This window comes from Salmo trutta, chromosome 35 (genome assembly GCF_901001165.1).
Source record: "Salmo trutta chromosome 35, fSalTru1.1, whole genome shotgun sequence".
In the NCBI taxonomy this organism is placed as follows: Eukaryota; Metazoa; Chordata; class Actinopteri; order Salmoniformes; family Salmonidae; genus Salmo; species Salmo trutta.
The window spans coordinates 11,292,973-11,320,852 of record NC_042991.1 but is presented as its reverse complement, the minus strand read 5'-3'; the positions used below and the strand labels follow the sequence as shown (position 1 = coordinate 11,320,852).

Sequence of the window (27,880 nt, the reverse complement as noted above, 5' to 3'; positions counted from 1 at the left end):
ATGTGCCCTTGAGCAAGGTACTTAACCCTAATTGCTCCAGGGTCACTGTCAATAATGGCTGATCCCTGGCTCTCACCCCACTCTCCGAGGGTGTCTCAGGGGGAGTGGGATATGCAAATAAGTCATTTCGAATGCACTTGTACATGTGCTGTAACTGTCCAATGTGCTGAAATTCTCTGCCCCTCAAACTGTGAGCTACAACAGATACACCAGCAATGTTAGGATTAACTTCACTAAACATTCAAAACAGGATTTATTTTTTAACAGAGATTTTAAAAATAGCCTTTTGTTGCCCATCTCCATCTGATGCGCATATTGAATTTTTACAGCTTGTTCCACGGTAGTGACATTTGCTCAGCTTGTCCCTTGATGTCCCTGTGCAAACACATGAATGTTCAGACCTGGATCTGAAAGGTCACGTCATATTGATTCATGGCAGAAGACATCACAGCCCCGTGATTTAATGGGCAGCACAGCAGGAGACTGCCCAAATGTTGGAATCATGCTTAGCATTGATGCAGCCTGATCAAGTCACGTGGTGACCAGGCAGTATCTTGATTCACTTGATAGTCTAAGAATGTTTCCATTTGGTTGTTGTTTTTAAAGTAATTATTCAGGAATTTATTTGTAATACATATGTCGTCTTTCTTGACTTTATCACTTTGTAAATTCACAGTTGCTCATGTTTGTTAAGTTGAAGTTAAAGCTGAAGTGTATAGCTTGATGTTGATTACATTTTGCTTTCATGCATAGGCCTAAAGGACTTACAAAACTCCTAATATTTTCCCAGCTTCAATCCTGTTACACTTGGTCTCGACCAGAAAAGAGGAGTAGGTGTGTGTGGGTGGGTGAGTTTGTGACTGAGGCTTGTTCAGTGTGTAGCCCAGTCGATGCCCTCGGCGCCTCTTGATGTGGAGGTCAGTTAGACGCGCACTGTTGCAGAAAGACAAAACATCTAACAGCCTTCGGTTTTCCTTGGGTTCATACAGAGTACACCATTTGAAGACAAATTCTATTCAATGTGAGCTATTCGAAAGCACCTTCTTCTTAACGCGCTCTGCGAGAGGGGCGTATTTTGAGACGAAGGGAGGTTGCGCATTGAACGCAGCGTCGTAAACTATTTTGCTATCCAGCCCAGCCAAAGGTTTGTGGATTTTATTTTTTCGTTTGCACACCCGCTCAAAGCCACTTTTCAACTGTGCGCCTTTTTGGTTAACACCATTTTAACTATATTAACAGAGAGGTGAAAATGAGTTTGTTTATTTTGGACAAGCGCGGAAAGGTGAAGGATAACGCCATATGTTTATTGTAACCTAAAATAATAACGGACATTTGCACTTGATGGCCAAAGAGCCTTAACAACTGTTGATGGTTACTGTTGTGTTTGTTCTTCGATGAATTTTCACAATGACAGGTGACCAGCTGTTGAATCTCCGAGGAAAACTCTCCTCATTTTCTCTCTGGCTATCTCTGCTCTCTATCCCCGCAGCCTCCGACTCTATTTCACCAGAGTTTCTATCCTGAACCTGTTTGTTATTTTCCACGATAAACATTAAGATGGATAATGAGGAGTGTGTAATTTGTTACATAATAAAACGACGCGGCGCGTTCCCAGCACCTGTTGAACAGTGACAAGCCTACATTATGGCCTGCCGGAGCGGCTGCTGTTGTGGCTTTGGTCCCTTCAACGAGGATAACGCCAGGTTCCTAATGTTAGCGGTGTTTATAATCCTATACCTCCTCTGCGGTGCCGCTGTCTTTTCTGCACTGGAACAGCCGATGGAAGCAGAGGCGAAGGACCGCTGGGCGCAGCGTTTTGAACAGTTTAGCCAAAAGAATAACCTGAGCAAGAAAGAGCTGGACAACTTCTTGAGGAACTACGAGGAGGCGAACTTGGCAGGGATTCGCGTGGACACTATCAGACCTCGGTGGGACTTTACCGGCGCGTTCTACTTCGTGGGGACTGTGGTCTCGACCATAGGTGATATTTTATGTAGCTTATAGATTCTCTCATTATCACATATGACACATCATATCCAACACCACGAATGAAAGCTGGAGAAAATCAATTTTATATTTAACTTACTTGACAAAATTACATAGCAATTCATATTTTTCAGCATTCCAAAACGTGTAGTTTTTAGAAGTAATTTTAAAGGAAAATTAGGCTATAGGGATGTCATGCTCTTATGAATACCATTCAATTATTCCACAACCAGAACAATCACAGGCAACTAAATGATGCTTCAATATGCATGCCTATCAAGTTTGAATTAGTCTTATTGTGTGTCATGTAATTGGTTTCAATATGAAACCCTGTTAAATTAGTGCAGCCTGGAGTGCCAATTACTAGGAAACTCCAGCAACTCTCTCTCTCCCTCTGTCTGTGTCACGCCCTGACCATAGAGAGCCCTTGTTTCTCTATGGTGTAGTAGGTCAGGGTGTGACGAGGGGGTGTTCTAGTTTAACATTTCTATGTTGGTGTTTTCGTTTGGTTCAGAGGCAGCTGGTAATCGTTGCCTCTAATTGGGGATCATATTTAAGTAGCTATTTTTCCCACCTGTGTTTGTGGGATATTATTTTGTGTTTGTACATGTGCATCACGTAGTCACGTTTCGGTGGTCGTTTGTTGTTTTGCTGAAGTTTCACTTGCTATTAAAGATGTGGAACTCTACGTACGCTGCGCCTTGGTCCCGTTCTTACGACAACCGTGACAGTCTGAATGATATGAGACTGTGTTGGCAAACAAAAGCCTGGTGAAAAGGGTATCTTTATGGCTCAAGCCAGTCTTATCTCTGATCTTTTGTAGCTAAGCAACACAGCTAAAAGCCTTAATGCCTCTAGATTACTTTATTAGATGTCAAGAAGGAAAATAAATGGATTTGGAGGAACTTAGCTAATGCATTTGTATTCAGTACAGATATTCTAAATATATGACATTTATGTTCTGTAATTTCAAATATAGTAGTGTGTATATATAACCATACTTCTTGTACTTAGATAAGGGGACAAAAGGATGCCCTACTTTTCTTTGGGGGGGCAGCCAGTGAATGGAAGTAAATGGAGTGATCCCTTTTCACCTCTGACTGCTCATTGTTAAATGCAGTGTGAAATGGAACAGAGAGAGCATGTAGTCAAGGGCTGGATTGGATGGACTCATCATGGGATTCATCACAGCTGAGCTCACTCTGTCCATCAGATAAGAGCTGTGTGTGTGTGTGATTCTGTGGGTCCTCCATTGGTCTGAAAGTAGGCATTCCTAGTGTAGTATAAAGTGGTGGGGCGAGAATGAGAGAAGAAGTGATAAAGGATGGGAGAGAGAGAGAGAGAGAAAAAAATAATAAAGGTAAAAAGGGAGGGTTAAGTGTGTGAGAGAAGTCAATTAGAGAGAATTATAAATAGTGTGATGAGGGCATGTCTAGAAAGAGAAGGCGAAGAATCAAGAATAATATTATTCTTGGCTGAAGAGGCATTGTGCATGTGACTGAATGGTGCTTCACTCCACTCAGGGCAGAGGGAGGGAGGGACGGTGTGCTTGTTAACAACCAATTAACCGTCAGCGTTGAACAAACTCTGAGCTTACTTACTGTACAGATGCTAAAACGCGCACACAATCCAAAAGCCAGAGCAAGGCCGTCGTGTTTGTGTGCGTGCTTGACACTTCTATTTGGGGCGTGTCTTGTGTGAGCATTGCTTCAACTTATAACATCCTTTTCCACCTGTCTGTGAAAGCTGACAGTATACATTATGCTCAGGCTGACTGATTTTAGGATTGTGAATAAACAGGATTTGAAATATAACTAAAAATCATACTGCATTGTTCAGTGTGATTCAGTATCGTTTTGTCACACTGTTGTTTTCTAATGGTAATGATTCCACTATCTATCCAACCATGGTGGAATTGGTGATAAATTCAAGCAAAAACATAATTACTAGTTTTGACCTGTATTGTTTTCTTTATAATAACATATCCCTCCATCTTGATGTTCCTCAGGGTTTGGAATGACCACGCCAGCGACCATCAGCGGTAAGATCTTCCTCATCTTCTACGGCCTGATCGGCTGTGCCTCCACCATCCTGTTCTTCAACCTCTTCCTAGAGCGCGTCATCACCGTCATCGCCTTCGTCCTCAAGTCCTGCCACGAGCGTCGCCACCTTCGCAAGGCCGCGCTTCCTCAAAATGGCCGCCGACGCCTCTCTGAGGGCAGCGGAAGAGGCGGCAGGGGGGAGGGGCTGGCTGGGTGGAAGCCCTCGGTGTACTGTGTGATGTTGATCCTGGGCGCCGCCGCCATCTTGGTATCCTGCTGTGCCTCGGCCATGTACTCTGCTGTAGAAGGTTGGGGCTACCTGGATTCTCTGTACTACTGCTTCGTAGCGTTCAGCACCATTGGGTTTGGGGACATGGTGAGCAGCCAGATGTTTGCGTACGACGAGGGGAATGAGAACCAGACGGCGTACCGGGTGGGTAACTTCCTGTTTATTCTGACAGGAGTTTGCTGTATCTACTCCCTGTTCAACGTCATCTCCATCGTCATCAAACAGGTATAAACTTATTATACTTCAGATCTTATTGCCTTTATTTAACCAGGTAAGTCATTGAGAAAAAACTCTGACAATAATGACCTGATAATGGCCTGCATCATCATCAACGCGATGGGATTGTTGTTATTGTTACTGTATTCATCTTGCTCATTTTATTAAGTAAAGTAGTGACTTTGGGTGTTTTGAAAAGCACTTATGAATAAAAGTTATTATTGTAGCCATTCATTTTGGAATCGTAAAAAAAAAAAAGGTATTCAGAAAAATGTAATGTAAGCTTAGTCTCCAAGACTTTTATTATAGCATCGCCATTGATCATTTATGTTGGGACTTTGAGGTGCTGAACTGGCTGCTGAGAAGGCTGGAGGTGCCATGTCGCTGCCCAGGGAGGGGGGGCCACCAACCGCACCCCAGACACCCCCGCAGGAACGTGGTAGTGCCCGGACACCTGAGGGTCAGGCGGGACCTGTCCATCGAGACGGACGCGGTCAACGACAGCGAGGCGGACGGACGGAGGATGTCTGGAGAGATGATCTCCATGAAAGACTTCCTGGCTGCCAATAAGGTGAGGAGAAGACATGAACATGTATGCGTCCACTACTTACGGTTTACGGCTGTTCCCAGATAAGACTTTGGGCAGATGTGAAATACTTGAGGCGTGTTCACATATATCAGATCCAGATCCTGCAGAGTGTTTGGTACCCTGATTCTCTATGTCCGGGCCATTTATTTGCATAAGTGAAGTGCAAACGAATCGTGGTTCCTGCCCGTGTGGTCGTTCCAGGAAATGTTGATGCTGTATCATTAGATTTATTTTTACTGCTATATTGCTGTACCCAGCGCTTGTTCTACATTTATTTGGTAATGAATTAGTTTCTCTCTATTCATCAGGTGAACCTGGCCATCATGCAGAAGCAGCTGTCAGAGATGGCTAACGGTCACCCTCGCCAGTCAGGCTCCAGCTCCCGCCATGGCCACAATGGCTTCTCCGGAGGGGTGGGCGCCCTGGGCATCATGAACAACCGCCTGGCAGAGACCAGCGTGGACAGATAGGCCTAGACCTATGTATACATAAAAGTCAGACTGATTGACTGGCCAGAGAGACAGTCACAAGAAATCAGGACTTCCTCTAAAAATACATTGGTTTTAATTGAACAAAGAGAAATTTACAATACCCCAGCCCAACTCAATTCCAGGAGAATAATTGACCCCATGGACTAAAACCTGGCCAGACCACATCAGTTCAGAATATGTCACGTACACCCCGCACATCCAATCAAGCTGCGAAGGGGAAGGAAGTGCAGTGGCATTCAGTGTGCAGAAAGTTAGCTGTTTCCTAACTGTAGAGACAATGAAATACAGTACGTCTGCCCTACTTAATCAAGCTGTCCATCGCAGGAGAATAATTGACCTGAAGTACCAACCTATACCGCGACGAGGTTCCGTTGTAAGAGAACTCTGCCTGCCGCCACCCACTCTTCTCTGATGCATGCTGGTTCATCAGGCAGTGTCTATGTGCGTGCGTGCATGAGTGTGTTTGTGTGCGCGTCTCCTTCACCCACATCTGGATCACGACCAATTGTAGCTACTGCTGGAATCTGGTGGTTACGGTTACCGAGGCAGTTTCCATGGTGACACTACAGAATATAGAAAGCTACCCAAAGACATTGTAGGTGAGTGGTTTCAAACTACCCTATGGTATTCTTCATATCACTAGCAAATAACAGCTAGCCAACAAACTGCTCATCACCACGACTACAAACACCCTATACTGTCATCTTGATCAAGAAGACCCACCGCTCGCCTGCTTTTCAGAGAAAACACCTAGAGGGGAAATAGCCTTCTAAGAAAATACTGAATTTCCACTGTGTGTAAGAAACCGCAACCGATCTATAAGGGGAGACAGCCTTATGAAAAGGCAGGCAAGACTTTTAGAGACAGCTGAATGTGGCAAACAGAAACACTGTCTAAATATCATGCTTCTGTCTGAGTGGTTATGGCTACAGACTTGTTATGTTCATCATAATGGGTTTTCTATTGCACTGCTTCCTCTAACTTGTTATGTTTGAGACACACTGCAATGGACAATAACACCCAGCACAGCAGCACCATTACAAACTAATGGATATCTATTTATTCTAACCAAAATGAAAAACAGAATTCTATTCTTTAGAGATTCCAATTTAGAGCGTATTATCCGAGGGCTGTTATCTTGCTGTTTCACCACACTATGTTGAAGCACCATAAGGCAGCAGCATACGGACTCTAACAATGAAGTATCACTCTTTTGTCCATATCTATCTGGACCTGGCCAGCATGCTCATATTAATGCTATGAAAAACAAGTCTCTCTCTAGGTATTTTCAGGGCCTTTTTCTCATTCTTTCCATGACAGAGGTGTTATGTTCTATTCTGAAACTAGAAAGAGAGAGACAAGGGAGAGACGGATCTGTGGGGGGGGGGGGGGGGCGAAAGAGAAAATGGAGAAGTAGAAACAGACAGATCTGTGAAAAGGAGAGTCAGTTTGGGTGAAAGAAAGCAGTAATGAGCAGAGAGAGAGAGAGAAGAGCAGAACTGTTCAGATCAGAGTACATTATGCATTGGGTTGGAGCAGGGGCGACATACGCCTCTTCACACGCCTTGTTGAACGCACCGAAGAAGATGCTCAAATTATACATGGTGCTAGTGAGACAGACTCCTACAGATTTACGTCACAGCGAGCTTTAGTGCCGAATGTCTCCATACCTAGCTAGTTATTCCGAAAAAGCCGTAGAGAAAAGAAGCCAATTTATCATGTCTTCCCTGTTACCTCTAATAACACACTACAGTGGAGAAGCAGTATAACGAGTGTGGCGGTCTGAATACAGCATAGCCCACAGTATGAGTCAGCAAATTAATGTGACCTGATATTTTTGTACCAAATGGTGATCTAATTTCATGTCACGATTTGAAACGGTGGTACAGTATATCATTGAGAAAATGATACAACTGATACAGCTACTTATTGTCACTAGAAGATTGTTTTTGCTACTTTGTCATTTCATCCATTTTGAAACAACCAATGTATCATTGGGTGACTATACTGTTGACAAAGAAATTACAACTAACTGTAGAGTACTGACAAGAATGTGTCAAAAAAAATATGGATACGCCTGAAATGATCTTGTCTGGTGGTCTTGTTTGTATGTCGTCCCGTTGGGACTAACTTTATCACAGAGAGAACAGTAGTTGGCTAGCCTCTACCAGGCTTTCACCAACATGAGCGAGACCTGGGAGCCGAGGCTAGTAGTTGGCTAATGTCCCTCGGGAGGGAGGCAGAAAGAGGGTGAGGGAGCCTCTTCACCGCTGCCTAGCAAACAGGTGTGAGAAGAGAACTGTGTTATTCAAAGCTCCCGTCACATCACGTGTAGTCACAATAGCTCTTTGTGGAGTTCCTAGCTGTAGTTGAGTGTTAAGTGGCCGCCCACTCACTATTCCCTTTATGCCCATTCCCAAGAACACTGCCGCCACACTGGATAAACACATATAGCTAACATAAATAGAGATGACTTGAGATATGATGAAATAGAGATGAGGTGTTGAAAAGCTGGAGTCTGGAGATTATCTTCCTATTATTAAGGCCATGGGGTTATGAAACTAATGTCCCTGCGCGTGTAACAACAAGAAAGTTAAAAGGTGTTGACATGCTAGATCGGCTATTTTGAGTCTGATGTGGTTAACACTGGTCCGGGGTTACCAAAATCTTACAAAGGCTCTTGAATTAGACCAGACAGATGCGCATGAGGTGATGACTGGCGTACAAAGACTGGCTTATTTATTTGATTAGTAAGACCTCAGTCATTATGTGAATAGGAGTAAATTGCTGCAACAATAAGAATATCAATTACAACCCCATTATGAAGCATGTGTGAATGAGGGTGAGCACAGAGAGCTTAGAGAAAAGGTGGGAGTTGTGCATTATCTCAATGGCTTATGAGAGCTCCCATGCGGCTATTGGGTAGAAGTGAATTAGGATACAGTGTGATTAACATACTGTATCTGTGAGTAATCATCTCAATTCAATGCATAGGCCTAGTCGTAAATAGTCACATCTGGCTTTCACTCCAAATCAAGGCCTAGCAAAGAAACAAAAGAATAATCAGATATTCAGCTTCTAAACATTTAATCCACTTTTTTTTGTTACATTATGTGCCAAGATAAAGTCATAAATCAGTATAATAGATTGTGGGTTGAAGCCAAAAAAACACGAAGTTGATCAATCCCTATCGAGGGAGGAGCTGATTTTTTTTTTTGTATATGACAGTAAAACATTTGACTATAACATTTGTTAGCACCTTCAATTATTGCACATTTTATCATGAAAGGGTATATTTCAACACCGAACTGCTAAACTTCGAACCAATCAGAACTCCTGTACATACCCCTTGTGATGAATGCAGCCAATGGCCTGCTTCTAAGATGTAAACAGAGCCTGGTGAAAACTGAAGCTGCTGTCTGTCTGTGATGAGCTCCCAAAGACTGAAATAAGATAAATATGTTTTCGAATGCACTTGAAATATGCAGCATGCAATATGAATTGTCTTGATCGTATGAAGACGCAACTCCGTTGACCATTTAGCCAATTTATTGAGAGCTAGCCAATGTTAGTTTGACTAGCCTAGCCAGCTACTGTACATGTCAATTTGCCTGCTCAGGAGGCTAGTGTTTCATTAGCTATCTCTGTCAGTGAATTACATTTTCAAACCATGTTTTGGCATGATTATTTGTCTCATTTCAAGTAACTAGCTGCAGGCTTAAAGAAACATTAAATCATATACTTTGCAAACCCAAATAAAAGCATGTATGTAGATAGATGTGTGTGTCATGTATGCTAGAATGGAGGTTTAAACATGACAGCCGATTAGCCAACACAGCATATCCTACACATATAGTATAGCTTGCAATACTTCTCTAAAAACAGCTAGGCACAATGTACTGTATACTATGTGCAAGATGACCATAGTTTGATTTCTAAACCAGATGAGTTCTCAAATAGCTGCTGCCCAATACCATGGTGGGCATGCATAATGTTGGATCCATTGGAATATAAGGTATGGATAATAATAGAGCCTGTAGAATTATAGAAAAAGCAGTTGGGAAATGAATGTTTATGTTTCAAACATTAAATGTTCAGAATGAGAATAGATTTAGGTGGTTTAAATTATTAGCCTAACTAACTTTCTAAAAGTTGACGTCCCCAAATTCTGGTCCATCCATTCATTATTCTACTGACTATGACTGAGTGAGACATGTTTTCCATAATGTATGTTTTATGCATATACATTAGAACAAAGAACACCATCACAAATAGTGATTCACAGAGACAAATAGCAAAGGTGTCTCAGGCAGTATTTGAAGTATCTAAATATAGTGTCGCCTGGACGTTGCAGTCCAGAAATGAGAGCTTTACCATCTACGCCAAAAGGCTGGATCTCTGATGGAGACTGTCATCAACGCACGCTTCAGTATTCCTCCTCTCTAGGAGAAGGAGTGTGCCCAGGCCCCATAGGTGTATCGAAAGGATCCCACCCTGGTCACCAATGTAGCCAACCGATATAGAGAAAGAAGTGTCGTAGTGGAATGCAATTTTAGGAATGCAATCTTAAAATCGTGTGGTCCGGAGACTGAGAACTCCACCATCTACAGCAAAAACCTGGGCTCCTAACATCGACAATAGAATTCTCATCACTTCATGTTACAATGGTAAAACATAATCTGTTTACAATAGTAAAACATAATCATAACCTTGTCTTCGAGATGCTTTAACAAGCATGTGTATCTGTAGTGGGTGTTCTTCTACTCTAAAATGCACTAGACTGTGTAAGACAACATCTACAAAGAAAAGACAACAGGCAAATGCACGTGGTCACAATGTCTAATAGTGACAGGAGGGCTAGTTCAAATGAAATTAGGATGGTTCTCCTCACAGGTGAGTGAATCAGTTGAGCCAATGCTTGGTAAATAGTACTTGGTTGATCTCTGGGAGCAGGACACAAGAGAGGAGAGATACTAAATCCATGTGTGTAGTGCGCGAAGAGGTTCCTCGTCATCTTAGCTGCCGCACATCTAGAATTTCCCAGCATCATTGCCGGAACTAGTCATTTCTATGCGATGCAGCCACATGTAGAAGTAAATGACAGCGCACCCACAGTGCTTCCAAAACAAAGATCTACACACACATACAAGAGGCATATACAGTGGGGGAAAAAAGTATTTTATCCCCTGCTGATTTTGTACGTTTGCCCACTTACAAAGAAATGATCAGTCTATAATTTTAATGGTAGGTTTATATGAACGGCATAGTGTGTTACCAATTGTTTTCTTGGTGACTATGGTCCCAGCTGCCTTGAGATCATTGACAAGATCCTCCCGTGTAGTTCTGGGCTGATTCCTCACCGTTCTCATGCTCATTGCAACTCCATGAGGTGAGATCTTGCATGGAGCCCCAGGCCGAGGGATATTGACAGTTCTTTTGTGTTTCTTCCATTTGCGAATAATCGCACCAAATGTTGTTACCTTCTCACCAAGCTGCTTGGCAATGGGCTTGCAGCCCATTCCAGTCTTGTGTAGGTCTACAATCTTGTCCCTGACATCCTTGGAGAGCTCTTTGGTCTTGGCCATGGTGGAGAGTTTGGAATCTGATTGATTGATTGCTTCTGTGGACAGGTGTCTTTTATACAGGTAACAAGCTGCGGTTAGGAGCACACCCTTTAAGAGTGTGCTCCTAATCTCAGCTTGTTACCTGTATAAAAGACACCTGGGAGCCAGAAATCTTTCTGATTGAGAGGGGGTCAAATACTTATTTCCCTCATTAAAATGCAAATCAATTTCTAACATTTTTGACGTGTTTTTCTCTATTTTTGTTGCTATTCTGTCTCTCACTGTTCAAATAAATGTACCATTAAAATTATAGACTGATCATTTCTTTGCCAGTGGGCAAACGTACAAAATCAGCAGGGGATCAAATACTTTTTTCCTCCACTGTAGCTCACTCAATACAAAACATGGATTTTCTCTGGTGTTTGTAGAACCACCTGCAACTGGACACAGACCTTTATTAGATAACTGTTTTCCAGAATCGAGAACGATGAAAGTATTGCCAATACCAGGTTAGTTTTAGAATCTATAGCGGCGTTTTATGTAAAGTTGGGAGTTATTTTTCTATAACTAAATAGAATAAAAATGTAAAAAAGACGTAGCAGTTTGTCGGACGGAGTTCTCTCTCGAACTGTCACCAGCTGTGTTTAGTTCCTTAGATACGGAGAACGTGATTGGCAGACGTGATCAGCAGAGATGGTACCTGGATAGTAGGTGACTCACTGTGTTGATTGGTTTGCTGCTTAGTACTTGGCAGTGTTTGCCTGTCCAGCTAACAAACATAAAATTATTTAGAAAAAAAGGGCAACAATTGACATTGCCAACAAAACAGAAATGTGTTCCGAATAAAAAAATATACACTATATAAAAACCGATCATCTCGAAAACTAAAGCAGATACGATGCTTCAGTTCGCTAACTATAACTTTTTCACACAAATATTTCTTCAAAACAGCATGGTTCGAGACAGCACACTCTGCAAAATTCCAGGTACAAATGTTCTCTTCTTCTTCAAGGTTGATTGGCAGACTACAACCTATGAAGTGCATTGCCGCCACCAACTGGACAGGGGTGAGTCATTAATCCACACTAAAAATAAAAATAAACAGTGTAACAAATATCATCCCACAGTCAACAAAAAAACGACATAAATCTCTACTCAGGTTCTGGGGCCTGAGGGTGGTACTGCCTGAGACAATTCTCCATGTAACTCCTCCGCCGAGAAATCTTGTAATTCCAGGAACCGCTCTGCCGTAGACACAATGACGTCAATCTTTCTGGACTTCTTTTCCACCTTGGCCACAAAGTCCACCTTTTTTTTACATGTAAAGTTTCTGGGTCTTGCCGGTGAGAGGTAAACTCTGCAGCTTGCGGTGAAGGCCCCTCCGCCACCATTGAACTTTCTGAACCACTCGGTCCCTCAACCCTTTTCACAGCCTCTTTTCCTTGTTTCCATTCACCACACGATTCATCCGACTTGCGTTGACCACACCTGGGATATTCTTCATTAGAGCAACATCGACTTCCCACGAGACGGCAGATATTAACCCATTGAGAGGTGCCCTACTCCGAACAGCTACGAAGACACGGCATATTTCTCAAATCGGGTGAGAAGCAACATGCCTTTTCTGTTCTGCTGAAATACAAAAAATCTGAACAAGCCCACTCCTTTTGATCCTCACAGCTTTCACTTAATCCACCACTTTATCCACCACTTTGGATATCCCAAACGGATTCGTGAAGTTTGGTATTGAGCTCTGTTCATCTTCAAAAAAAACATACCCCTACCAGATAACAGGAGATATTAGCAGAACTCTAGGTTCTGTTTTCCACCAGAACTTTGCTCAGTTTTCCATTCTTTTGGACAAAAGTCAAATCTTCCTCGATTCTACCGCCATTAGATTCAAGCTCTGCTGTACACCTACTTTTGCCATTTCTCCACCTGCCTTCAACTGCTAACTTCTTTGGTGGGGTTTACAGGCGGTTGGCATCCAATATGTTGCATTACCGCCCCGAACTGAACTATAGTATAAAGCCATTACACTGTGTGATACAAAATGGGAAAGGGGAACTGGGAAAAATAAAATAAATGTTATTTTTTTATTACCCTACCAACTACCCTACACTCTTTAAAACCCACCACATTATTCCACTAATTTAACCCTATCTGATCTTACCCTAGGGCAACGACATTAGAGGACATCACTCAACACACCCTGTGAAAACTTCGGAAGTCTCTGCAGCTGCCACCACAACATGTATTTTCTGTGACTTACGTTCCATCTCTGCAGTACAGTTGATAACCATTGCTCTGAACTTACTGAAACATACACTACCATTCAAAAGTTTGGGGTCACTTAGAAATGTCCTTGTTTTTGAAAGAAAAGCAAAAACAATTGTCCATTAAAATAACATCAAATTGATCAGAGATACAGTGTAGACATTGTTAATGTTGTAAATGACTATTGTAGCTGGAAACTGCAGATTTTTTAATGTAATATCTACATAGGCGTACAGAGGCCCATTATCAGCAACCATCACTCCTGTGTTCCAATGGCACGTTGTGTTAGCTAATCCAAGTTTATCATTTTAAAAGGCTAATTGATCATTAGAAAACCCTTTTGCAATTATGTTAGCACAGCTGGAAACTGTTGTTCTGATTAAAGAAGCAATAAAACTGGCCTTCTTTAGACTAGTTGAGTATCTGGAGCATCAGCATTTGTGTGTTCAATTACAGGCTCAAAATGGCCAGAAACAAAGACCTTTCTTCTGAAACTTGTCAGTTTATTCTTGTTCTGAGAAACGAAGGCTATTCCATGTGAGAAATTGCGAAGAAACTGAAGATCTCGTACAACGCTGTGTACTACTCCCGTCACAGAACAGCGCAAACTGGCACTAACAAGAATAGCAAGAGGAGTGGGAAGCCCCGGTGCACAACTGAGCAAGAAGACAAGTACATTAGTGTCTAGTTTGAGAAACAGACGCCTCACAAGTCCTCAACTGGCAGCTTCATTAAATAGTACCCGCAAAACACCAGTCTCAATATCAACAGTGAATAGGCGACTCCGGGATGCTGGCCTTCTAGGCAGTGGATTCAGCACAAAAGCTCTAACAGCCTAACTCATAACCTAACATTACTTTATCAGCTAAAGACTAATTCAAAGCTCAAAATATCTGTTTCACCACACTCTCCACCAGATCTGTGTCGCACCAAACGTCACAAACACATGACATCTTCAACTTCAATTGCTCCACCTCCACACTTAACACTACCCCAGAAATCACTCCCTTCAATGGTGCCCTATACCTAAGCATAAAGCAAGATACAGGTCTTCCCCAAGTTGAGTCACATGGAGCGCCTGCTCTCTCTGATCTGAAGAAACATCACAAGTCCACTTCAGGTTACCTTCACTGACTCAACAGCACCCACCATCTTTTCCACAAAACCTGAATCCACCCATGTGTCGTGTCTTTGGCATCATTAAAACTGAAGACTTATTTATTAAATAACTCTGTAATTATTATTACGCGATTAAACTGATTAATCATGTAACTGTAATTAACTAGGAAGTCGGGGCACCAAGGAAAATATTCAGATTACAAAGTTATAATTTTCCTAATATAACTTTCAGATATTTTGATATCTGACCAATTAGTCTTCGAATTAATGAATTATTATTTACCTCACGTTAGTCTCATTCCAAACGTCGTAAATTGTTGGTTATCTGCATGAACCCAGTCTTCACTATGAGTCATCCATACATCAATTGTCTTAAAATCATTTATTTACTAAGAACTCACAGAAATGCATAACAAACAAACAAAGTAGATATGGTTACAAAGAAATGATAGGAGGATGTGCCCTAATGGGCTAAACTGGTATGGCGGCTTGTTAGACAAAAGGGGAGTGGGGGTCAGCTGAGAAGACACTACAGAGTTGATAATTATAACAAATGAAATGCTAATCCTTTGCACCTGAACGCTCACTCATTCGGGAATAATTGCAATCAATATATATATTTATGCTCAGTGTGTCGCCGGGATTTCTGTTGAAAAGTTTGTTTCTGTTGGAAAGTTTGTCCGCTCTCTCTCTCTCTCGTGGTTAGAATGGATAGTTTAGAGTGACATTCATTCATGTCGTGATAGAATAGTGGTTAGGCGGTTGTCGGTCTTCGCATTCAATGATACCGAATTCCTAGCTGCAGACTAGTAATTAATATCAAAGACTTGTTCTTATTCTGTCGGTATCGATAGTCTAAGAGTTTAACCACGTGTTATGGTTAAAAGATTCAGCCATCTACTCAAACCTTAGCTTATACTCAGGTTTATGGTCTCTCCTCAAACCTTGGCCCTCTCGTGGTAAGCTGGTCTGCAACCTTTAGCCATCTCGTAATTGAGGTAAGCTCGGTCTCCTCTCAAACCTTGGCCCTCTCGTTATCGAGGTAAGCTGGTCTGGTGATAGAAAACCTAGGTGGGGGTTTTATTCGGATGTCTCATGACGCCAGGTCCTGTCTGTGCCCCTGGGGGCGTGCCAATGACTTAGTGAAACTTTAAACAGAAATACAATTCTCTCACATTAACATCATTACATAGCATCCCATCATCTCACAAATAGCTTCATCCTTATTCATTCATTTTATACAACCATTAGATGTAAGCCTCATAACTGAGACTCTTCTATAAACATGGTTATGGTAATGTGGCGGTATTGTCTCTCATGAGTTTCACAAAATTGTACCAAACGGACCAGTTCGTAGCTGGATTCTTCACTGATCGTTTATACCTTCTCCAGAGCCTAAATATTGTTCGGTTGTCAAGTTCTGTGAGGTGGAAGAAATTCCTTTGTTCTCTCTATGAAAACTCACTCTCTCTTATACTCTGGCCATGAGGAGAGGGTCTCCTCATGGCTAAACTGGGATATGCTTAACACCCCGGCAGTCTTACAATCTAAGCTAGATGCCCTCAATCTCATACAAATTATCAAGGAACCCACCATGTACAACCCTAAATCCGTAAACATGGACACCCTCATAGATATTATCCTGACCAACTTGCCCTCGAAATACACCTCTGCTGTTTTCAATCAGGATCTCAGCGATCACTGCCTCATTGCCTGCATCCGCTGTGTGTATGGGGCTTTGTCACCAAAGCCCCATACACCACCCACCACTGCGATCTGTATGCCCTTGTCGGCTGGCCCTCGCTACATATTCGTTGCCAGACCCACTGGCTCCAGGTCATCTATAAGTCTTTGCTAGGTAAAGCTCCGCCTTATCTCAGCTCACTGGTCACGACAACAACGCCCACCCGTAGCACGCGTCTCTGCAGGTGTATCTACCGATCCTGTAGGTTCATGCTCTACAACATTCGCAGAGTACGACCCTGCCTCACACAGGAAGCGACGCAGGTCCTAATCCAGGCACTTGTCATCTCCCGTCTGGATTACTGCAACTCGATGTTGGCTGGGCTCCCTGCCTGTGCCATTAAACCCCTACAACTCATCCAGAACGCCGCAGCCCGTCTGGTGTTCAACCTTCCCAAGTTCTCTCACGTCACCCCGCTCCTCCGCTCTCTCCACTGGCTTCCAGTTGAAGCTCGCATCCGCTACAAGACCATGGTGCTTGCCTACGGAGCTGTGAGGGGAACGGCACCTCCATACTTTCAGGCTCTGATCAGGCCCTACACCCAAACAAGGGCACTGCGTTCATCCACCTCTGGCCTGCTGGCCCCCCTACCTCTGAGGAAGCACGGTTCCCGCTCAGCCCAGTCCAAACTGTTCGCTGCTCTGGCACCCCAATGGTGGAACAAGCTCCCTCACGACGCCAGGACAGCGGAGTCAATCACCACCTTCCGGAGACACCTGAAACCCCACCTCTTTAAGGAATACCTGGGATAGGATAAAGTAATCCTTCTAACCCCCCCCCCCCCCTTAGCCTGTTACATCTAGGGGGCAGTAATTTCACGGCTGGATAAAAAACGTACCCGATTTAATCTGATTATTAGTCCTGCCCAGAAACTGGAATATGCATATAATTATTAGCTTTGGAGAGAAAACACTCCAAAGTTTCTGAAACTGTTTGAATGGTGTCTGTGAGTATAACAGAACTCCTATGGCAGGCAAAAACCTGAGATGCTTCTGTTCAGGAAGTACCCTGTCTGAACATTTCTTGCCCTTCTTGATTCTCTCTATCGTTTACAAAGGATCTCTGCTCTTACGTGACACTTCTCACGTCAACAATGGAGTCTCACAGCCCGGGAAAAACAGGAATGATGTCATTCAAAGCCCTGGCTGAAGCACACGAGAGCAAAAGCTGAGTGGTCAGTCAATGGACTAAGCCTTAGGCGCGTGACACGCCCCGCCCCCGGCTTTTGGTTTTTTCCTCAGTTTACAGACAGGCAGATTCCCGGTCGGAATATTATCGCTTCTCTACGAGATAAATTGCATAAATATTGGTTTTAAACAGCGGTTGACATGCTTCGAAGTACGGTAATGGAATATTTCGAAATTTTTTGTCATATTTTGCGTCATGCTCGTGGCCGAGATTTAGCGTTGGGATAGTGTCTAGAACGCACGAACAAAACGTCGCTGTTTGGATATAACGATGGATTATTTGGGACCAAACCTACATTTGTTATTGAAGTAGAAGTCCTGGCAGTGTATTCTGATGAAGAACAAGCAAGGTAAGAACATTTTTCTTATAGGAAATGTGATTTTGGTGAAGGCTACACTGGGTGGGTGTCTAAATAGCTAGCCCTGTAACGCCGGGCTATGTACTTACATTATTGCAAAATGTGCTTCATCCGAAAAGCTATTTTAAAATCGGACATATCGAGTGCATAGAGGAGTTCTGTATCTATAATTCTTAAAATAATTGTTATGCTTTTTGTGAACGTTTATCGTGAGTAATTTAGTAAAATCACCGGAAGTGTTCGGTGGGAATGCTAGTTCTGAACGTCACATGCTAATGTAAAAAGCTGGTTTTTGATATAAATATGAACTTGATTGAACAGACATGCATGTATTGTATAACACAATGTCCTAGGTGTGTCATCTGATGAAGATCATCAAAGGTTAGTGCTGCATTTAGATATGGTTTGGGTTTATGTGACATGATATGCTAGCTTGAAAAATGGCTGTGTGATTATTCCTGGCTGGGTACTCTGCTGACATAATCTAATGTTTTGCTTTCGCTGTAAAGCCTTTTTGAAATCGGACAGTTTGGTTAGATAAAGGAGAGTCTTGTCTTTAAATAGCTGTAACATAGTCATATGTTTGAAAAGTGTAAGTTTTCGGATTTAGAGGAGTTTGAATTTCGCGCCCCGCCCATCATTGGATATTGGAGCAGACGTTCCGCTAGCGGAACGTGTAGATGTAAGAAGTTAAAAGATTTAGATGCACTATTGTAAAGTGGTTGTTCCACTGGATATCATAAGGTGAATGCACCAATTTGTAAGTCGCTCTGGATAAGAGCGTCTGCTAAATGACTTAAATGTAATGTAAATGTAAATGTAATCTCACTGGTCATCCCCAAAGCCAACTCCTCCTTTGGCCGCCTTTCCTTCCAGTTCTCTGCTGCCAATGACTGGAACGAATTGCTAAAATCGCTGAAGCTGGAGACTTATATTTCCCTCACTAACTTTAAACATCAGCTATCTGAGCAACTAACCGATCATTGCAGCTGTACATAGCCCATCTGTAAATAGCCCATCCAATCTACCTACCTCATCCCCATATTGTTTTTACTTACTTTTCTGCTCTTTTGCACACCAGTATTTCTACTTGCACATCATCATCTGCCAATCTATCACTCCAGAGTTAATTTGCTAAATTGTAATTACTCGCTACTATGGCCTATTTATTGCCTTACCTCCTCATACCATTTGCACACACTGTATATAGACTTTCTTTTTTTCTATTGTGTTATTGACTGTATGCTTGTTAATCCCATGTGTAACTCTGTGTTGTTGTTTGTCACACTGCTTTGCTTTATCTTGGCCAGGTCACATGTGTAAATGAGAACTTGTTCTCAACTAACCTACCTGGTTAAATAAAGGTGAAATAAAAATACAATTAAAAAATTTAAATAAACTATTTGTCAGCTAAGTTTAGCGTTACGTTAGCTAGCTAACAGCTCGTCTTCCATTGAATAAAATTACAGCATTGTTTGCCGGTAGTGGCAGCTAGCTTTCATGCTGACACCCCAATCATGAAATAAATAGCTGCAATTACTAACTTAATCATCCTAAGCATTTAGTACTCCATGTTGAGTCTGTGGTAAACTCAAATAACCCGTCAGCAGCTAAATAGCTGAAGTAACATTAACTAGCTAGTTAGCCAATAAAGTCTACCAACACTAAGTCTTATTCAAGGTTAAACAGGATATCTAGCTAGCTAACTTAGCTATTGTGTGTGTTTATAATTTCAGGGTCAAAGCCAGAGTGGGGGCCAAGGAGGCAAGAAGGATGACAAGGTGAGAATGACATAGCAACAACCAGAGCCTCTGACAACAGCATCTCCTCACCTGGATCTTTCAGATGTCTGTGTTAACCTGTTTTATTCTACTGTCACTAAACATGTAACCATATCATATGTTTATAGGAGAATAAGAAGTATGAGCCTCCCATCCTCACCAGAATTGGGAAGAGGAAGAAAAAAAGCAAGGGACCAGATGTGGCTAGCAAGCTACCTTTGGGTAACGCTGTTATGTCACCTCACTTAGGACAAAGAATCTCTCTTTAAAACGGAACCATCGGCTCAATATCTAGCATCTGTCTCTGCGTCATTCCTAACTCTCTAGCTATGTCATTTCTCACTCACTCGCTTGTCAAGAAAAACTATATTGATAACGTATTGTATCTCCCTCTACAGTCACCCCTCACACCCACTGCAGGCTGACGCTGCTGACGCTGCTGACGCAGGAGAGGATCAAAGACTACCTGCTGATGGAGGAGGAGTTTATCAGGAACCAGGAGTAGATGAAACCCCTGGAAGAGAAACAGGTGGTACTGAACATAGAGATATATAATACTATATTACATATAATGCTATTTTACTTTAGTTTATCAGGAACTAGATGAAACCCCAAAAGGAGAAACAAGCGGTACTGAGTAGACCATTGAGATACAGGTAACTGACAAAATAAAGGAAACGCTTGAGTAAATGAGGGATGCAAAGTGTTTTGAAAGCAAGTGCTTCCACAGATATTTGGTGCCTGAGTTAATTAAGCAATTAACATCCCATCATGCTTAGGATCATGTATACAAATGCTGGGCAGGCCATTATTTTCGCTACCCTGGCTATGCCCCCATAGGATGACAATGCCCCCATCCACAGGGCACGAGTGGTCACTGAATGGTTTGATGAGCATGAAAATTAATGAAAAAAAAAATATATATATATATATATATATAAAATACTTTACTTTATCAGGAACTAGCAGATGAAATGGGAGGTACAGAGTAGACTACAGAGTAGACCATTGAGATATACTGTATAATACAATTATTATATGAAACTATAGAGCAGAGAAAAAGGAGGTACTGAACATAGAGCTATATAATACTACAGCTATTACTTTAGATTATCAGGAAGAAGGAACAGATGAAATCCCTGGAAGAGAAACAGGAGGTAAAGAGCCAGTAGATTATGTCAATTCAAATCATAAAGTTCTTGTGTCTAACATGTATTTCCTGTGTGTTCTTCTGCAGGAGGAGAGGTCCAAGGTGGATGACCTGAGGGGAACCCGCCTGTCTGTGGGGAACCAGGAGGAGATCATCGGTGTCTACATCAGTGGGATCTGAGCACTACATCAGCATCCTCTCCTTCGTCAACAAAGACCCGCTGGAGCCGGGCTGCACGGTACTACTCAAGAGAACCTCCTTCCCTCAGCCAGGGCATTGAAAATGGGTCGTGGATGGGTATTCCAGCATGACAATGACCCAAAACACACGGCCAAGGCAACAAAGGAGTGGCTCAAGAAGAAGCACATTAAGGTCCTGGAGTGGCCTAGCCAGTCTCCAGACCTTAATCCCATAGAAAATCTGTGGAGGGAGCTGAAGGTTCGAGTTGCTAAACGTCAGCCTCGAAACCTTAATGACTTGGAGAAGATCTGCAAAGAGGAGTGGGACAAAATCCCTCCTGAGATGTGAGCAAACCTGGTGGCCAACTACAAGAAACGTCTGACCTCTGTGATTGCCAACAAGGGTTTTGCCACTAAGTACTAAATCATGTTTTGCAGAGGGGTCAAATACTTATTTCCCTCATTAAAATGCAAATCATTTTATAAATTTTTTCACATGCGTTTTTCTGGATTTTTTGTTGTTATTCTGTCTCTCGCTGTTCAAATAAACCTACTATTAAAATTATAGACTGATTATTTCTTTGTCAGTGGGCAAACGTACAAAATCAGCAGGGGATCAAACACTTTTTTCCCTCACTGTACGTGTGGCGTTTATATTTTTCCTCTGTGTATATCTGCTCTGTACTAATCAACCACAAGGTATGAACATACGCTGAGTGTACTGAACATTAAGGACACTTGCTCTTTCCATGACATATGCTGACAAGCTGAATCCAGGTGAAAGCTAAGATCCCTTATTGATGTCACTTGTTAAATCCACTTCAATCAGTGTAGACGAAGGGGAGGATGCAGGTTATAGAATGATTTTTAAGCCTTGAGACAATTGAGACATGGATTGTGTGTGTGCCATTCAGTGGGTGAATGGACAAGAGAAAGGATTGAAGTGCCTTTGAACAGGGTATGGTAGTAGGTGCCAGGCGCACCGGTTTGTATCAAGAACTGCAACGCTGCTGGGTTTTTTATGCTCAACAGTTTCCCGTGTGTATCATTTAATGGTCCACCACCCAAAGGACATCCAGCCAACTTGACACAACTGTGGGAAGCATTGGAGTCAACGTGGGCCAGCATCCCTGTGGAACACTTTCGACACTTTGTAGAGTTCATGCCACCGAATAATTGAGGCTGTTCTGAGGGCAAAAGGGGGAGGCGCAACTCAATATTAGGAAGGTGTATATCTGATCCGTACAACTCAACCACAAGGTACTGACATATCTGCTCTGTCCTACTAGTGCTGAGCGATTAGTGCTTTATGAGGTTGGTTCAATCATTTTTGACATTATATGCATTATGTGGGTTGAATGCTGTAACAACACAGACTAAAACAATTAATACAAGTCCCATGATGGTAGTGACTGCCCATTACTGCTTATCACTTATTAACCATTTATTCACATTACTTTAAAAAAATTATATTTCAGTTGTTGTGTATGTTACATTTGTTTTTATTTGATGACTGTATTATTTCATTCCAAGTCATCTAGTCTTTATAGTGCTGCTGCCTATGCTGTCTGACAAAATCACTATTTTAGTAGTTCTTTAAAGTAAATAAGGCATACTTTTTTATGACTGCTGAATATCAACTATCGACCACTTAGAGCATGTATTTTCAAGTAGAGATACCTTGGGAAGCAACTGCTCTCTATCCCTCTCGTCTTCTCTCTCTGTGTCTGCCCCACACTAACCTAATGTCGCAGGCTTAAAAGAAACACACAGGCCGGACTAGTAGGCGCGCGATAGATTATGGTTGTTGTCAATTACCAAGTTTTCTGCGCTAAACTATGTAGAATATTGGCCTGTTGGTAACTACAACTCCTTACTACATCGCACAGTTCGGGCTTGATCTGATTTATCTCTAGAGAAACTGTGCAATGTACGCATTAAGCTCACAGAAAAAAAAGGAACAAAATGGAATTCAAATAATTGAGCCGACTTCGGTCAATTAGTTTAAAAATATATATTTAAAAAATAACTGAAATGTTGGTTAATCGCTCAGAACTATGTACTACTCAACCACAAGGTACTGACATATTTCTGCTCTGTACTACTCAACCACAAGGTACTGACATATTTCTGCTCCGTACTACTCAACCACAAGGTACTGACATATTTCTGCTCCGTACTACTCAACCACAAGGTACTGACATATTTCTGCTCCGTACTACTCAACCACAAGGTACTGACATATTTCTGCTCTGTACTACTCAACCACAAGGTACTGACATATTTCTGCTCTGTACTACTCAACCACAAGGTACTGACATATTTCTGCTCCGTACTACTCAACCACAAGGTACTGACATATTTCTGCTCCGTACTACTCAACCACAAGGTACTGACATATTTCTGCTCCGTACTACTCAACCACAAGGTACTGACATATTTCTGCTCCGTACTACTCAACCACAAGGTACTGACATATTTCTGCTCCGTACTACTCAACCACAAGGTACTGACATATTTCTGCTCCGTACTACTCAACCACAAGGTACTGACGTATTTCTGCTCCGTACTACTCAACAACAAGGTACTGACATATTTCTGCTCCGTACTACTCAACCACAAGGTACTGACATATTTCTGCTCTGTACTACTCAACCACAAGGTACTGACATATTTCTGCTCTGTACTACTCAACCACAAGGTACTGACATATTTCTGCTCTGTACTACTCAACCACAAGGTACTGACATATTTCTGCTCCGTACTACTCAACCACAAGGTACTGACATATTTCTGCTCCGTACTACTCAACAACAAGGTACTGACATATTTCTGCTCCGTACTACTCAACCACAAGGTACTGACATATTTCTGCTCTGTACTACTCAACCACAAGGTACTGACATATTTCTGCTCTGTACTACTCAACCACAAGGTACTGACATATTTCTGCTCCGTACTACTCAACCACAAGGTACTGACATATTTCTGCTCCGTACTACTCAACCACAAGGTACTGACATATTTCTGCTCTGTACCACTCAACCACAAGGTACTGACATATTTCTGCTCTGTACTACTCAACCACAAGGTACTGACATATTTCTGCTCTGTACTACTCAACCACAAGGTACTGACATATTTCTGCTCCGTACTACTCAACCACAAGGTACTGACATATTTCTGCTCCGTACTACTCAACCACAAGGTACTGACATATTTCTGCTCCGTACTAGTCAACCACAAGGTACACAATACATATTTTATAGGGCTTTTTGCACTACTGAGCCGAGTCAAACCGAGCTGTACTGGGCTGGCGTGGTTATGCATCCAGCATAGTTGCTGGAACCGTACTGAAAAGGACAATGTGGAAACAAATATCTGAATCGGCATAGTTTGGGTTCGGTGAGCACAATAGTGTGAAAAGGGTATAGGTTTTACGCACTAACTGTGGATACGAGCGTCTGCTAAATGACAAAAATGTGTCCAAGTCAAAGGCAAATTTCATTAGTTTGGTGGGAAAAGTATTTATTATTATGTTTGGGTTGAGTAGTGAGTGACGTTGACTGACTCTGTCCCTATTCTCTGATCCATGTCTGTCCTCTAGGTCCATGCCGGGATTGGTGTCCTGATGGACGACACTGATCCCCTGGTCACGGTGATGAAGGTGGAGAAGGCCCCTCAGGAGACCTTTCGCTGACATAGGAGGACAGGAAAGCCAGATATAGGAGATCAAGGTACAAGAGAAGGACTCCACTAAACGTCATACCTTGTAACTGTTTAGTAAGTATTTTAAGCATTTTATCTGAAATGAGATGAGTACCACGTTATGTACCAGCCTATACTAGACTCTCTGGACACTCTCTGGACAGCCTGTAGTCATTCACTGTACGTTTGTTAGGATACCGGTATCGCGATACCAGATTTTCCTTGGCAAAAAAGAAAACACGGAAGCATACAGAACTCTATGGTCCTTTTTTAAAAAACGACTTTATGTCAAATAGTGTGTGCTATAGCTTGCAAAATTAACAAACGTGACTCTGGGTGAGAATGTACGGCTGTTTTCTTTCCAACATTAGGACTGTTTTCCTAAAATAATTCAGTCTGCTTCTGACTGTGACGCTGTTGTTCTGTAGGAGTCCGTGGAGCTGCCCCTCACCCACCCTGAGTACTATGAGGAGATGGGCATCAAGCCCCCTAAAGGAGTCATCCTCTACGGAGCACCTGGCACTGGTGAGTAAGATGGACATGAAATAAACCATCAATACATAATAACAAACATCAAAACAATATACATAATCCCTGAGACATGCTTAGCGACGAGCAGTATGGACAGGGAAATTATATTACAATATAATAAATATTATAATATATGCCATTAAACAGACACTTTAAGCGACTTACAGTCATGCATACATTTTACGTATGGGTGGTCCTGGGAGTTGAACCGACTATCCTGGTTTTGTACGCCCCGTGCTCTACCAACTGAGCTAAAGAGGACCATAATTACTTAATATGGGTGCGGTTCGTGCAAGGTTGTTTGTCTGTGTGTGCGTGCATATCTGTGCCTGTTTGTGCGTCTCTGCTAATATGTTTGTGTGCCTGTGCCTCTCTCTGTGTGTTAGGTAAGACCCTGCTGGCCAAGGCGGTGGCCAACCAGACATCAGCTACATTCCTGCGTGTGGTTGGCTCAGAGCTGATCCAGAAGTACCAGGGAGACAGGCCCAAGCTGGTCCGAGAGCTGTTCATGGTGGGCCGAGGAACACGCACCATCTATCGTCTTTATCGACGAGATAGACACCATCGGCACTAAACGGTACTTACTAAAACTAGATCTGAATTTGGACTGCACTATGCAGAAATCGCTCTGCCATTTCCTGGTTGCTAAAATTCTAGTAGTTCACCTAATTTCAGTTTGTAACAAAACAAGCAAGTATAGTGTAGATGGTATAATGACTATCTAAATATATTTCCCTTAACCAAACATATTGTATTTTCAGCTGTTTAAAACTGGTGTATAAAACCGAAAGTAAAAAAACGCTAAAACAAAAACTTAAGAACGGGAAGCATAAAAATAGCGCACATAGAACAGATCTACCGCTTCTTAGACTTACTTTCACCGAAAATTACAGATCTATAACACACGTTTCTATGTGAATTTGGTCAGGCCGCCCCAAAAGTTACATATTGCAGCTTTAAATGATAGGAATAGGCATAGCAAGGTTGTTTAATAGCTCCACCTTGCCCTCTGATAGGCTTGGCGAAGGTTGACCCGAATCCTCTTAGATATTGACAATTACAGGATCTGACGGGTTGATTTGGGAATGTGCCGACTACTGTTTCTCTGCCCTTTAGGTGTGACTAAACGTTGTTTTTCTCTCCATGTGTAGATATGAGTCTAACTCTGGAGGAGAGAGGGAGATCCAGAGGACCATGTTGGAGCTGCTCAACCAGCTGGATGGTTTTGACTCCAGAGGAGGTGTCAAGGTGATCATGGCCCCCGACAGGATAGAGACCCTGGACCCTGCACTCATCAGACCCGGTAAAACACTCTCATGAGTATCTGAAAGATGGAACCTATTTTCGTATCGTGTATCATATTGAAATCGACCGGTAGAGTGGGACTCTTAGACAGGGATAAAACGACCTCAGCTGAAGTGTATATTGAGGATCAAGATTCTACTATAAAATGAATGCAGATTAATTTCCTCCTTCTGAGCTCCATCTGTGGAACTGATCTCTTGACCTTGAGCGAACAACGGATGGAGCTCTCAGAACACTTTACAAGACTCCGATCAAAAGAAACAACATTCACTGAAGCCATTTGAGCAAAGCGTCTTTTTTTCTTCCCACACTGTTGAGTCAATGTCAATAAGTATTCTGTTCTAGAATCAGAATGAGTAGAAAAGAACGGCCATTCCCTCGCTTTGATATTCCATGTCCCTCACCCCCTTCCCTATGTTTTTTCCAGGTCGTATTGACAGAAAGATAGAGTTCCCTCTGCCTGATGAGAAGACCAAGAGGATCTTCAACATCCACACCAGCAGGATGACCGTACCTGGTCTATCTGCATGGTCATTGGGAAGACTCATAACAGCATAGGTCATTGCGATACAGTTACCCAAAAAGTTTTTAAAAACACTGCATTACCACTACTAAGATGAGGTAGTCCCCCTATCTAGTACTGTTGCCCCCTGCCTGCCCACAAAGAGTTGGCCTCCATGGGTTTCAATTGCTTTAGGTGTGTGGTGTTTGCAGCCACTCCAGGGAAAACATGATACTCAAACTGCCTCTTGCTAAACCAGATTTAGTATATTTGACTTGACTATGCTGCCCTCTAGTGGCAGTTCTTTTAAGGGAAATCCTGAAAGTATTCTTCTACCTCCCAGGAATGCTGGGCCTTGTTCGCCTACTTTCAGAATGCCTCCCTCCTTCCTTGAAGTCATGGATCTGAGAGAGTTAAGTCTAGGATCAGGTGTTCCATGTCCATATATTCTTATTCATTATGACATAAAAGACTAAACTGATGCTAGATCAGTACTCCTACTCCGAGACTATTTGTGAATACAGGCCCTGATCTTTTGAGGCTGACCTGAGTTGACCTTTCTCCTCTCTTTCTCCCCCTCCTCCAGGCGATCTGCACCGAGGCAGGCCTCATGGCCCTGAGAGAGCGCAGGACGAAGGTCACCAACGAAGACTTCAAGAAGTCCCAAGGAGAACGTGCTGTACAAGAAGCCGGAGGGCCTGTACCTCTAACCCCGGACGTTTAACCCTTGACCTGTACCCTGTCCGTGGTGTGAGAGAGCAGAGAGAGCTTTGATATATTTCGTTGGATGTTACGTTTGGCTTCCTTTCCAGTTGTCTACTTTAACTTCATGAACTCTGACAATAAATACAAGAATTTGAA

General features: G+C 42.5%; 1 pseudogene; it reads left to right on the top strand.

Moving 5' to 3' along the window:
• The first annotated feature begins 857 nt into the window (after positions 1-857).
• LOC115174613 (26S proteasome regulatory subunit 4-like) lies at positions 858-27,880 on the top strand (annotated as a pseudogene).